The 15,062-nt window shown below is 39.5% G+C and overlaps 1 protein-coding gene across 5 annotated transcripts in view; it reads left to right on the forward strand.

Annotated features, from left to right (window-relative positions):
* Positions 1 to 15,062, forward strand: part of ANKRD6 (ankyrin repeat domain 6) — a 176,123-nt gene that overhangs the window by 17,961 nt on the left and 143,100 nt on the right. Inside the window, exon 1 of one of the 5 annotated variants that reach the window (XM_075202776.1) lies at positions 11,547 to 11,678. The exons of the other annotated variants lie outside the window; for them this stretch is intronic. The gene's annotated coding sequence lies outside the window, so the exon portion shown is untranslated. Of the gene's footprint in view, positions 1 to 11,546; positions 11,679 to 15,062 lie in introns of those variants that run through there. 5 annotated transcript variants of the gene reach the window in all.

The following is a 15,062-nucleotide window of genomic DNA, read 5'->3' on the forward strand; positions in this document are numbered from 1 at the left end:
CATTGTTCTTTGTGCCCCTTTCCAGAAACAAAGAGGTTAAACCTGAGTGAGTTATTTTTGTAAGAGCAAATCCAGATATGCTTTCTGAAACCTAATCCTCCGCTTGCCTTACAAAAAAATAATGTTATTAAACAAATTTTCTTTTTTTTTTATTGAAATCAGAGCTGAGCTGCCTGCGGGAGCATGTGCTGTTTGAACAAAGGCCCCACAGTTTTAGAGTATGTAGCGATGACAGCAGAGGGCATGGCCGGACCTAGGGAATGCCGCACTACACCTACAGAGAGCTGCTTTGGCTTCTAGGAAACTGTTTTACTAATTGATTTATTTTACGTGATGGAATGAAATCCAAATTGAGAACTGTACTGATCGAGGCATTTACATGCACGTGCTGCTTGCTGATACAGTTATCCATACTGCATAGTATATTTTTGTTAATATTTCTGTATCCTCCCTGGTAACTTGCATCAGGGCTGTGCACACAAGATGCAGGGCTGTAGCTAGGAATGTGCGAGAGTGGCAACTACCCAGGGCATAAGGCTAAAAGGGAGCGCAGAAAAATTTATATTCTAGGTTAATTTAATTCATAATTGCCTGCTTTTTAAATCTGTACTCCAGGAGATCCCGGAGTACAGGTCATGTGACAGAGGATAGGAGGGGGTGTGACAACGTTGTTGCGTCACTATAGCTACGCCCCCACTAAAATTACAGCAAATCAAGGTATTGAATAGCTGGGCGAGGCTTAATCTCGTCATTAAGCCCCTTCTTGCTATTCAATACCATAAATTTTATTTATCTCATTTTATAGGATCTGGGAGGTTTGCCTACTCTGAAATTCGGGAGCCTCCCGGAAATTACAGGAGAGTAGGCAAGTATGATTTAATTACAGTTAAGGGCTAGAGGCTTCATATTTCCTGCTTGCTCTTCGTTCCTTCTAGTTACGGCACTGCACAGATGGCTAATGTTAGTGTGTTGTACCATTGCTCTCCAGTCTATTCCAAATAGAGCAATAATATGTTTGCTATAGTCAAGTGACTGGTCAGACTGGCAAATCACATTCCTCCCAACAGTCCCTATTTTTGGTGGGACTGTCTCTATTCATGAATCTTGAAAAAGGCCTAATCTCACAATAATATGGATATGGTTTGGTTGGATCTGGATGTAGTATAACCGGGACCACTGTTGCTCATAATGGCACTGATCAGGTCTCAAGAGAGATCTGAAGCAGCGGCTATTAATCGATCTGACTACTGATTGCAGAAGCTGACGCTTTCTACCAGAAGTGTTCAAAGACAAAAATGCTTTTATCACAAACTACCCATCATCAGAGTTGAACCTCAAACATCGCATTTACATGATTAAATGGCATCTTTATCTACGAGTGCAACATACTTGGAACACAGACCCACTGTCATTATAGAGTTACCTCAAAGAACCAGGAGATAGAAAATTGCAAGGAACTACTGAAGGTAAATTACTAACCAGAAACTATGCGGACATGTTTAGGTTTGCATAATTGCACGTTTGTACATCTAGTACATACATCCACATTTTAATTTTGGAAACTGTCTCAGTTAAATGGGGATACTTTGTACGATTGCAGGTGCAAATGAATATGCTGCTTTTTCATTTTATTTATGTTATGTTTGTTTTTTTGCTCCGTATTACTGAATTACTGCTCATTTCAGCCTATAATGTGGGGAGAGCAAAGTGTCCGGGCACAGTTGAAAAAAAAACTTAAGCCCTTGCGCTCGTCACTGCTAAATAGCTTATGTTATAATGTATTAACCTATCTGTACTTTATGGTTCAATTATGCTAGGTGGGATTTCTTAGGTATACGTTTATTCCTATCATTGGCACAGTGTGTCTGATGTATGTGGAAAGAGGGTATTGATTCCTAAGGTAGACAACAGCAGGGCTATTTTGAACTGTGATAGGAAAACAAATGTTAATTAGCATCTGGTCTGTGATCCAGAATGAGGTGGAAGGGATCACTCTGACACCTACATTCCTTCTCATATCTATTTCTGCATGTGTTACAAACCTCTTGTAGCAATATCATCATGTTAAGCTACTGTGTTGGAGCAGTTATTTGGGAAATCATAGATTACTGTACATTGAGTATGAATTCTAATCTTTGTTAATGCATTGTTGCTTGTAACTAGAACTACCGCTGCTGCTAAACATTAATAGAAAATACTCTAACTGTATTGTAAGCTTTCCTGTTGGCATGAACAGAGCTCTGTCCTCTTTGAATGCCAGGGAAGAAATGAGCTGGGTATGCTCATAAAGTCTTGGGTATGCTCATAAAGTCTTTGCCTATTGGCACAGTCAAATCTAGTCCTGATATTTGGGCTCAGTGTAGTTTATACCCTCTACCAGATTGGCCACCCTGCGAATGGATGTATTTCAAGTACATATTTGAATTTATGGCAGGGCTGGAGGTTAAAAGAGCACATGTTGCAGTATTGGGTTTTTATCATCTCTTACTTTGAGATAGCACTAACTAGATATCACGGCTCCTATTGGGCTAGTCTAGGATCCTGCTGGTGATCAGATATACAACTCACTGCTGGCCTTGTTACTTGGTGTACCTACAAAAAGCAGGAGGACATAGGACTTGGTCCCTCTCCAGCTAGCAAAGAAGGGAACAGTGTGGCTCAATGACTGGGAGATCACACAAAGCAATCTGTGACTAGAGCTCCGTCTTTGGAAGGGTTGTTAGTTAGGCTAAGTGTGCGGTGAATCTCCTGCCATTTATTTAGTGTTATTTGTGATTATTTTCCTGGATGCGTATATTTTACAGTAAAGTTTCTGATTGACTCTTCTAGTTGTTTGCCTAAGTGATTCTGAACTCATAAGGGATTTCTGGGTGCCCTCAGCACCTAAAGCTGCATGCGGGCAAACCAGCTAATCTGAATTCTGTATCCTGACTGGTGATGGAGCATTGGGGCTATTTTTATTATGTGCCACTTTTGTATGTTTGCATGCGTTTTTTTCTTGGATAAGTGTACTTGCCTGCATCAAATGCGCCTGGTTGGTTCAAAACCTGTTCTATTCAAGGTATTGGATTGCACCCAGAATCTCCTCTCCATTTTTAGGGCTGTCGCTGTGCTCTGTACCTCTAACCATAAAATAACCTCATAAATGTCTAATCCAAACCTTGATTCTCATTTAAATATATCAGCTTGCATTTGGGTACAACATGAGTGATCTCAGCTGCTATTTAGTGAGGAATACCCTGATGTGTCCAGCTAATGCCATTATAAGTGTCCGATTATTGCACCCCCATAGATGCTGCCATCTTGACTCATAAATCCATGCACTTCCCCAAACAGATATGTTTGTATGAGATTAAAAAAACAGCATAAGCACTACGGGGCAATGTCTGCCTGTTCTATGGGTGCCTAAATGTCAGAAAAATGTTGGATATTCTGCATACCAGCGAGGACGTGCATAATATAAACAAATCTCTAAATCTAAATTGGAGAAATTGGAGCAGTTAAATGGGCTATGATTGCAGGACATTGTTAAAAAGTCAGAGAAAAAGCAGGGAGGAGGGGACCAACCACTATGAGATGTGGAGATCAGTAATTGCATGGAAAAATGAAGAAAGCCTAGTCTAGGTTACTCTGAAATAGGTATTTAATTTCAATGAAGCAGTGCATTTGAGAAAAGCAAGTAGAACATAGGAAAACTTAGTATTGTTGTTAATAAGAACTGTAAAATAAAGCACTTCTGTATACATCTTTTTTTACCTGAATTGAATGGAACCATTTTTTTATGCTTTGGTTGAGTTCATGACCCAGAAAGTTTGAATACAAGGAATATTTTAGTACTGTGATAATAGGACAAAAGTGAGAAATAATTAGCAAATATATCTGAACTTTTCTGCTGTACACATAGATTTAGATCTTAATTTGTTTACATTGTAATCTCCAGGAATATATAAATGTCACGAACACCCCAGCCTGTCCCAGATACAGCAATCTGAACAGCTGGCCGTGACTGGCGTCACCTTAGTTAATTAACCATGAATACACCTTTTCTGCCACCACAAAGGATTTATTATGGTGTCCTTACATTCACCAAAACCACTTATTAAAGTGTCACACTCACATACACATGTAGCATGAGCCTCCCTGGGCCTCGTAAATTCACAAAGAATCACAGAGAAATACGCTAGATTAAATATGTTTAATCTGAAAAATATTTCCAAGACTTATTTACAAAAATTAATAACAAGACATATAAAATGTTGCACAAATGAGTTTCAGAAAATAAAATAGGAAATAAAATCAGAGTTACTTCTTACTAGTTAAGACCTGATGTGTGAGGGAACACAGTTGAGAAGGATTGGTCAGTCTTGATAGACTCCCTCAAAGAAATGAACACTGTACTACTGATACAAGGGATTTTTAAACCATATCTTGTTGGCTCTTCACACCCCACCTTAGGAATTTCACTTTCAATTAAGTAAGATTGATTCCCAAAATGACACTGGAGTTTCCCCAAAGTAAATTATCTATCACTAAGATATATGTTTGGGCACCTCTGCATACACACACTACTCAGATATCTGTCTCTGGGCCTGGCTACTTTTTCAAAAGACCATTCACACTTGCCTAGGTCAGACTCAGGTCAGTTAACCAAATACAATTTGAAAGGTTACATAAAATATTCACAGTGTGATAAATAAATTCAACAGAAAATAGCAATCAGTCATTTCGTCACAGTGATGCTTTCCAATTTTAATTTATAGCAAATAATTTCAATGATGGCAGAGTTAGCACGCAGGTGTTAGTTGTAAGCATTTAACTTATATTCTTAAAGTTTATTAAATACACAGACCCTGATGATCCAAAAAATAATGTAAACAAATAGACGTGTAGGGACAAGCATTTTTTTTCCTTTCAATTTAGTCATGGCCTGCAGCATTCAGTAGCATTGACATCCATTGCTGTGGGAATATTCATTAAATACATAGCATAGTATTCTACGGGGATGGTTTTAGACCTGTTACTTAAAGCACTTCTGATGCTCTATTTAAGCAAGGACAAAGTACAAGATTTTAACTAATATAACTTTGGGAATTTTATACGTTTGCGTGAAGAGGAGGTGAGTGTTCAGGGAACGATTGAAGGTTTTAAAGGCTTGAGGAAAGTCTTTTTGTATGAGAGGGGGTAGTCCACAGAGTGGGTGCAGCCCAAAAAAAGTCCTGTGACTACAAATGTGAGCAGATTGTGAGTGTGGATGAGAGACACAGATCTTGTGCAGAGCAGATGAATCTATTTGGGATATATTTGGCAAGAAATGAAGAGATGTATGTTGGTGCAATGTTGTTTATGGCCCTGTATGTTAGTGATGCTCAGTTCCCCCAACGATTCTGGCAGGCAGCGGTAAGAGGAGTCCCTCTGCACGTAAGTGAGCCTTCATGCTGGCTCACGCATGTGCACTGGAGCTGGAAGCACAGATTTGGACTTCCAGATTCAATAAAAAAAATAAAAAATGAATTGTTTTTTTAAAAATAAAATTTTAAACAAATGAGGCATGCTGAGATGGTGATAGTGATAATATTTAAAAATATAAAAAATAAGTGTTGCAAAACAAGTTAAATCTGCGCAATGTATAGAATAGTTCCTTACTTTTCTAACAAAGCTGGAGCATGCAGTCAGCATGGTGCACAGACTTCAATGTTCATGTAGATGAGTTTGCATTGTTTAAGCCAGGGCCATCTTAACAACATTTTGGGCCCCCGGGCAAAGCAGTGCACCGGGGCCCCTATCTAATATATGTAAGCCTAGCGGCATGTGTTAGTGTGTGTGTGTGTGTGTGTGTGTGTGTGTGTGTGTGTGTGTGTGTGTAAAAAACTGTTTTCTCAGAAAGGGCTCATCCAATTGACCTGAAATGTAGTATACTGACATTATTTGACAAAAAAATGATAATAGTGAAGTCAGTTAACTTCCATCATCCCCCCAGCCTTAAAGTCTTGACCGTGTGGGTATTTATTTACCAGAGCCTGTGTTTGGTCATGGACAATTGTATGTCGCATTTTCACGAGTACGGAGAAGCAGTGATGTGAAAGTGCAGGTTATGAATATTGCCCTTCAAGGAAGACTGATTGAGCACAGCGATAAGGTGTTTAGCAGAAACGTTGTGTATCGAGAGGTTTTAGAACAGTAAGACGATGGAGATTAAGGATGTGGCGATGAAGGATGAGGTGATGGAAAAGAATGATGAGGTGGTGACATGTGGACAAAATCACGTTAAAAAAGGGCGCTTACGTCGGGAAGTAACGCTCTTCCCCTGAGGAGGCCTGACCTAGCCCCAAATGCATGACAAGAACCTTTTTAACACCTTGGGCTACTAAGCTGCGGGTTTGAAAAAGTGGAGATGTTGCCTATAGCAACCAATCAGATTCTAGCTTTCATTTATTTAGTACCTTCTACAAAATGACAGCTAGAATCTGATTGGTTGCTATAGGCAACATCCCCACTTTTTCAAACCCGCAGTTTAGTAAATCTAGCCCCTTAAGTAGCTTGATTTGACTAGAATGCATGAGTATCATGCACGGGTTAACTTGTATATACATATATATATATATATATATATATATATATATATATATAAAAAAATATATATATATATATATTTATATATATATGGGCCCTGCAGTCCAGGGGGGCCCGTCGGAGGCAGCAAAAAAAAAAAAAAATACCTGAAGAAAAAGAAGAAAATACTTACCTAGCGGTCAACTAGCGATCCGGCTCCCTCCCTGGTCTCCTCCTCCGTCGCACTCCGCAATGGATGTCGGGCGGGCGTGATGACGTCACGCCTGACATGCACTGCCAGCGCGACGGAGGAGGAGACCAGGGAGGGAGCCGGATCACCAGCTGACCGCAAGGTAAGTATTTTCTTCTTTTTCTTCAGGGGTTTTTTTTTTGCTGCCTCCGACAGGCCCCCCTGGGCTGCAGGGCCCCCGGGCACCTGCCCATTGTGCCCAATGGGAAAGACGGCCCTGGTTCAAACTTTGCAATTTGTTTACCAAAAAAACCCTATAATTTTGCTCTATGATGACCAAAATTTATTTTATAAATGTCATTTCTGCAATAAATTAGTTGCTGCTTATAATTGCCTCCAACAATGTATTTACCAATGATTTCACATTCCCCACTTGCTTTGTTTTTTGTGAGTCTTCTGTTCTTGAGAGATCCTCCCAAACAGTATTGTGAAAATGCATTCCTGGCAGAGAGGCCACTGGTTCCACAGAGGCAGCCCAGAAAAAAACAACCCATCTGCAATAAATCTTACCATCTCCACAAAGGCAGGCAAAGCATGTGACTCTTAACCAGTGTAGCAGCTGAACATGCCAGAACATTGTCCCAAAGGTAGTAAATTACATGCTAACAGGGCTATTTATCAAGAAAATATGCTAGTTTGTAGGGCATTAGCAGACATACAAGCTGCTGGAATAACTAGGTTGGAGGAATGAGCAACGGCATTTTCTAGACAGGATACACATTACATAAAGTGCTGATGAAGATAAAGTCATTCCTTAGAGGGCGTTATTGGTTGGTAATTGGGAAACTATCTCTGTGAACTAGATTTTCTCTTCCCTAATAGTATAAATCTTTAAGCTATAGAAAAGTGAAATTTTCTGATATGAAAAATAGAGCAATGTGCTGCCTTACTCTGACAGCAGCTGCAGCTCTGCTTTATTTTGAAAGTGTTGTTTTTTTTCTCCTTCTCCACCACAAATGACAAAAAAAGCCTTTTCTGCAGTGTTGTCACACACCAGACACCCCGACCGCTTGTTCGCCCCAGGTCTTCTGTACAGGGTGGCCGCTAGTGGCGGACACCACCTTTCTTTCGGATCTGCGCATGCACAGATCCGTTCTTTTATTAACTCCTTCCTGCGTTCATTGGATAATGAGTGTCAGCTTTTCTACATTTTAAGGCATCTGGTCCTTCGTTATGGTGTCAGATCTATTATTGTGCAGACTATTGCACCACCAGTGATCCAGACCCAGAGCTCCCTAACTTACCTGGACCTCCATGTACTCCTGCCTGCAGTCTATTGCACCACCACTGGTTCAGATCTTGTGATTCTTAGCTTACCTGGATCTTCAGTCCCTTTATCTTTCCCAGGTATCCTGACGTAGCAGCACCCCGGATTTCCATATTTCTCCACGTGGTCTCACTTGCCACCATCTACTTGGAAAACCGCGACCTGTTGGGCAGAAACCGCAAAGTCTATATTTCCTTGCAGGGGTCACTGGCGAACACTTTCTGACACGTTGGACTCCACATCTACCTGTGGGTAGTGGTAACCCAAGCAGATTGCGAGGATCCAACAGACCCGTTAAACCGTGACAAGCAGAGCTGAATTAAGGCTTCGGGGGGCCCGGGGCACTTAAGACAGGGGGGCCCCTAAAATCTAAAATTAAGGGCATAGGGACACATCCTGCATTACATCACCTACAGCCCACAGTATGACACTTACAGCTCTCCCAGAGGGCTTGCTTAGGTTGTCTGCATAAGAAAAATCATTGCTTCCACAAACTAAAATACTGTGCATTAAAACAATCACCATAACACCACATTAAAATGGGTATTGACACCACACATTAAAACTAGCAATGATATCACACATTAAAAATACCATTGATAACGTACACTAAAACTAGCAATGATACCGCACTTTAAAAATAAAATTTATAATGCACATTAAAACTAGCAATGATACCGCAAATTAAAATACCATTGATAATGCATCATTGGGCATGGCCAGGCCACCCTCCTACAGACAAAAAAAAACCTGCATTGTTGTGTACACCATTGAACGGTCACCAAAAATTGGGATTGTCCCACTAGAATCATAACATTTCACAGACGTTGCTGCTCTCTCCTACCTGTTCTTTTCACTTTCACCACCTGTGCTGCAGGTTTCTTTAGTGGCTTATCTAGATCCTGGAATGTTAGAGGCCCTATTTGGGAAAAAAAAATGGGTACATTTAGAAAATGACAGCCACCCCGGCGTTAAATCAGTACCACCCATGATTAATAATTAGGCCTTCCTCCAGCCCCAACATTAAAATAATAGTATTCACATTTAATAAATAAACCAATTTCCCTCCCTACAAACAGCCCCAGCAATAAATTAATAGTATTTACATTTCAGAAATATACCTATTTCCCGCAACTGTCACTGCCATTAAATAATTCATAGGCACATTTAATAAAGGGACCTCATTCTCCCCAAACTCACCCCCACATTCAGTAGCGCCCAAACCACCCCATCTAAAATTAATTAATTGTCCCCACTATTGTGCCTCTCTCCCCCCCTTTTTCCTCATGCTGTGTCTCTCACCCTTTTTTCTTATACTGTGCCTTTCTCTCCCCTTTTTTCTCATGCTGTGCCTCTCCCCCTTTTTTCGCATGCTGTGCCTCTCCCCCTTTTTTCTTACTGTGCCTCTCTTCTCCCCCTTTTTTCCTTACTGTGCCTCTCTTCTCACCCTTTTTCCTCCATTGTGTGCCTTTCTTCTCCCCCTTTTTCCTCCATAGTGTGCCTTTCTTCTACCCCTTTTTCCTCCATAGTGTGCCTCTCTTCTCCCCCTTTTTCCTTACTGTGCCTTTCTTCTCCCCCTTTTTCCTCAGTAGTGTGCCTTTCTTCTCCCCCTTTTTCCTCCATAGTGTGCCTCTCTTCTCCCCCTTTCAGGCGTGACTTGATGACATCACGCCTGTCATTCAGTGTTAACAGTGCAGAGAGGAGGGAGGAGGAGGGACGCCGGCGCAGCGATCAGGTGAGTGTATATATGTGTATATATATATATATATATATATATATATATATATATATATATATATATATATATATATATATATATATATATATTTATATTTGTATTTTTTTTTATTTTTTTTGCTTCCCTGCTCCCCCCACCAACGAAGGGAGCCCTGAACCTGGCCGCCCGCAACCCCCCCCCTCCCGCCGCCGCCATTAAAAAAAATAAAAAAAGAGGAAGAAAAAATCATCAGAGGTTATTCGCGCAGCGGCGGGGGGCCCTCGGAGAGAGGGGGGCCCGGGCCCCCTGTGCCCCCCCCTTAATCCGGCTATGGTGACAAGTGTATAATGTATCTGCTGTTCATCAAAAGCTCAAATAGAAAGCAGAACAGATGTTGCTATTGGACCAAGAGTCCCAAGTTATTGTACAAACGTATGACTGTGCACATTCAATTTCATGGACCAGCCCAAGTGGGATAATGACTTTTAAAGATAAATGTGTTATTTCAGTCTCCTATTGTTCTTAACCTGATGCATCTTGGAATGTTGGATGTCCCTACTTTGCTAGTGTGTGAGTACCATACTACCATTTTCTACCACTATATTCTACACGTGTCTTCATTCAAATGTATGTTTTTAACATGTTTCTACTCAAGCTCCAAATTTAGGGTACAAAATGTGTCTACAGCTCAGCATTCTCCTAATTCTGTGTTGTGTAGGAGTAACCTAATAACCGACTCAAATAAATTACTCGCAGCTCTGTTTGTGGACAGTTACCAAATTAGTTCCTCAATTTCCCAGATTTCTATTTCTCGTTCTCTATTTCCACTTATAGTTCATTTTATTATGCTATACTATGATAGTATATTATAGTATGGCTCAAATGGTAAAGTACTATAATTGTATTATGTGTTATTGGTAGCAGAGATACTCAGGAAAGCCATAACATGGGAATTGACTCAAAGGTTGCAAGCATAACCGCCTACAATTAGGGCGCAAGAGCAGTGGTTAGTGCTGGATAACAGTTGTAAGATAAGTGTGGGCACTTTCATAAAGTAATCTAGAAATATAACAAATAGGTAAAATACAATGTTTAATACATTTGATCCTAAATGTGTGGAGTTTATATGTTCTCCCTGTGTTTGTGTGGGTTTCTTCCTGGCGTTAAGCATATCTTACCTTGTTCTATGGCTGCCGGAGACTGTAGTCTCTCTGTAGTTGGAATCTGCGCATACGCGACCTTGCGACTGCGATTGAAAATTACCTGGGGAAAACCGTAATAATAGGTAAATAGACCACAAAAAGGGCAAGCCAATTTTGTTACACTCATAAAAGGTCACATAAGGACAAAAGAGCATATAAAAATGGAATACAAGATGGAAATGAAAGTATGGCAATTTGTTTATGCAAATCGTATCAATTTGTAAGGTTTACATTATTATTTGCTTCTTTGAATTTGCTTTGCTGTTTTCACTGTTGACTCCATATATTGAATGTTAAAATGTAAATTATGAACCCCAGTCCTGCAAAAAAATAATTTAAAAAGAATATTGGTATCATGCAGTGCCTGGTTGATGTTGCTATATTATTTGTAATTGTGTATGTGTCCTCCTAAAATGAAATGGCAGGTTATCCAGGAATAATAGCAATTCTGCCTAGAAAAGGCTGCTGCTTAGGAAACCATCCTTGCACACAATACGCCCTTAGGAAAGCTTTCCTTTGACATGTAAATGTGCAGTGTCCTCTGGTCAGCCTGTATAGGATTAGTGAGTGCATGGGTGCTGCAGATGTCCTGTTGTAACGCTCACATCACATTGGACTTCTCTTCCATGAGGATATCTTCTCTCCTTTGTCTTAGATGTTTATTTATCCTTCAAAACAGCAGAAAGCTTTGATGTAAGTAGCATTTTGTTTAGTGATTTTCTAAGTGTATTTCTCTATTTGTGATACAGAACAGCTAGTCCAGAAGGGGGTTAGATTTTACTTTGTGTGTTGCGATTTGCAAGACTGAATCATTGTTCAGCCAAGTCTTGTATCACAAAGCACCATTTACCGCACGTAAAAGAAAATCTGGATACTGAGGGACCATCAATAAGATAAGAAAACTACAAACCACAAAAGACAAGGAACAGATGTTATCAATTGAGTATTCAATACATACAGTACATTGACAAGTGTAAGTGCTGCTGTGGGAAGTTGGGTTATTTAGTTATAGCAGATAACTGATAGTGCTTCAAATATTCCTGAAAAAAAAGTTAATCAGAACTACAACTGGTTGGTGTTGAACCTTCTAATATCCAGTGATAGTTATTAGAACAAAGACACATTCCATAGATGTTTGCATTTTATGTTTGAAGTTAACATTCCTGGAATTCTGAGAATACAATACCAAATATGGGAGATTTCAAGAGATGTGTTCATTCAGTAATGTATTTAGATTATAATTCAATATTGGTATTTACTGAGTCTATCCTAGTAATATTTTTTTAATGCAAATCCCTGATCAGCAAAAAAAACTATGGTGGCTTAGTTGTTAGCATTTCTGCCTCACAGCACTGGGGTCATGAGTTTGATTCCCGATCATGGAACCTGTGTGGAGTTTGTATGTTCTCCCCTTGTTTGCGTGGGGTTCCTCCGGGAGCTCCAGTTTCCTCCTTCATTCCAAAAACATACTAGTAGATAAATTGTCTGCTATCAAAATTGACCCTAGTGTGTGTGTGTGTGTGTGTGTTAGGGAATTTAGACTGTAAGCTCCAATGGGGCAGGGACTGATGTAAGTGAGTTCTCTGTAAAGTGCTGTGGAATTAGTGGCGCTATATAAATAGCTTATGATGATGAATACAAGATCTGCTACTGATGAAATATAATCTAATGGCTGCACAGATACCAATACTTGTAATTTTCAAAGTAATGTAAAAAATAATGTTACTCATAATGTTTTCTGTTGCGCTGAGTAGCATCTGCATCATCAGAGATTTAATTTCTATTGCAATTGGCTCAAACCATCTCTTCAATACTACACAAAACAGATACACGAATGTTAAGTGCTCTCAGCATCTCTACACCTGCATATTATTCATACTGTGAAGAGATGATGATGTAATGGACAGAAAAAGTAGTGCCTGCTGCATCCCTGTAGTACTGTGGTTTGCAATCCAATCCAAGTCACTAAGTCTTGAATCACTGAACAATGCAATGTAATATACAGTTTTATGAAAAGCTGTGGGCACCCCCTCAAATTTCATATTTCACTCAATCTCTACTTGAAAACAAGTTTACAAAACCTCTACAGAATACAAACTTGAACATTACATTTCTGCACAATTTAATGCACAATTACCATTACTTTGCTTAATTTAACAGATTGAAAAATAGTTGTGAATTTGGCATGTGCAAAGGTTTGGCACCCTTCCAGTTGTTTCATTAATACTTAAGGCCTCAAATGTGATTCAGTTGTTAGGTCTTAAATTAAGCCAGGAGTTGACAATTCCAGATTTGAATACATACTGTGACCTGTGCAATCTCTCAGGATGTTTTGTCTACTATCAATAAACATGGGTTCATCTGAACAGCTGACTGAGGACATGGAAATATAGATAATTGACTTGTACAAAGCAGGGAAAGGCTATAAAAAGATATCCAAATGCTTGCAGCATGGAATTTCCACTGTGCGAAACATGGAAGGGAAGATCTGGAAGACACTACTAGAACTTGGGGAACTCGGGGGCTTAGTGGTTAGCACTTCTGCCTCACAGCGCTGGGGTCATTAGTTCAATTCCCAACCAAGGCCTTAACTGTGTGGCGTTTGTATGTTCTCCCATTGTTTGTGTGGGTTTCCTTTACGCCAGATGCTCCAGTTTCCTCCCCCACTCCAAAAACATACTAGTAGGTTAATTGCCTGCTATCAAATTGACCCTAGTCTGTGTGTGTTTGGGAATTTAGACTGTAAACTCCAATGGGGCAGGGACTGATGTGAGTGGAAAATATACACTGTACAGCGCTGTGGAATTAGTGGCACTATATAAATAAATGATGATGATGAACTTTTCGGAAGCTGGTCATATTTATAAAGCAGAACTTGCATATCACTGTAGAAAAGTTTAGCAAACACCAGAGTGGTGGTCTGCAGTACAGCTTTGATTACACAGAAATTATCTGAATGGAAAAGTTATCAAAAGGAAACATTTCCTACGACCTTGTCACACAATTCAACATCTGACGTATGCAAATACTCAGTAAGCCAGAGATGTTTTGGGACAAAGTGCTGTGGACTGATGAATTAAAAATGTAACTTTTTGGCCACAACAGCAAACGATACATCTGGAGAAAAAAATAGGTTAAGAGTTTCAACAAAAGATCCTTGTTAACCATTAAGCATGTGATGTATATAATATGCTTTGGATTTGTATGGCAGTCAGTGGCTCAATAAATATTATCTGGGTAGAGGGCAGAATGTTTCATCTAAACATCAAAAAAATCATATAAGCTAATGGTCCAGAGTGAACTAGTTGAAGCTGAAAAGAGGTTGGATATTTCAGCAAGACCATGATGCATATTTCATTATCAACCATTACATATTTAAAGGAATGAGAGTTTGAGTTTGGAATGGCCATCACAGTCCACAGACTTGAATATTATTGAACATGTGTGCAGAGATCTCAAACATACAGTGCCTGCTAGCTAACCTAAAAATTAGACTTCTGCCAGGAAAAGTGGAAAGAAAATGTAAAGCAAAAATAGCAAGACTCAAAACTGACTACAGGGAATGTTTGGAAGCTGTGATTTCTGCCTAAGGATGTGTTGCTAAGTACTGACTGACCAATTACCTAAACAGTTCCTTGTGCTGCATTTATTGTTTTATTTTGTGCAATCTGTTAAATTTAGCAAATAATAATAAGTTGTGTATCAAATGGACAGTTGTCATGTTTAAATGTGTACCTTGAAGAGGCTTTGTTACTTTCTTTTAATTTGACAATGAAACATGCAATTTCACCAGGAGTGTCCACACCGTAAGTGCTCTCTTTTTGCCTGAACATGAAACCAATATCTATACTTATGTCCGATGGCACAATACAATATCATAAGGCAAAACGATTTTTCTTTTTTTTAATTGACAACAACTCTTGCCATGAGACCTATATACACATTTATGTGTTTTTCCTTGATTTATTATGCAATTTCTTCCAAATTAATAGGGCAACAAGCACAATTTCTCAATGTGTTACTTGATATCTGTACCAGCTCTCCTCATTGGATGTGTTCATCTGCTTAGTACTTGTA

The sequence above is a fragment of the Mixophyes fleayi genome, chromosome 3 (genome assembly GCF_038048845.1).
Source record: "Mixophyes fleayi isolate aMixFle1 chromosome 3, aMixFle1.hap1, whole genome shotgun sequence".
NCBI classification, from domain to species: domain Eukaryota; kingdom Metazoa; phylum Chordata; class Amphibia; order Anura; family Limnodynastidae; genus Mixophyes; species Mixophyes fleayi.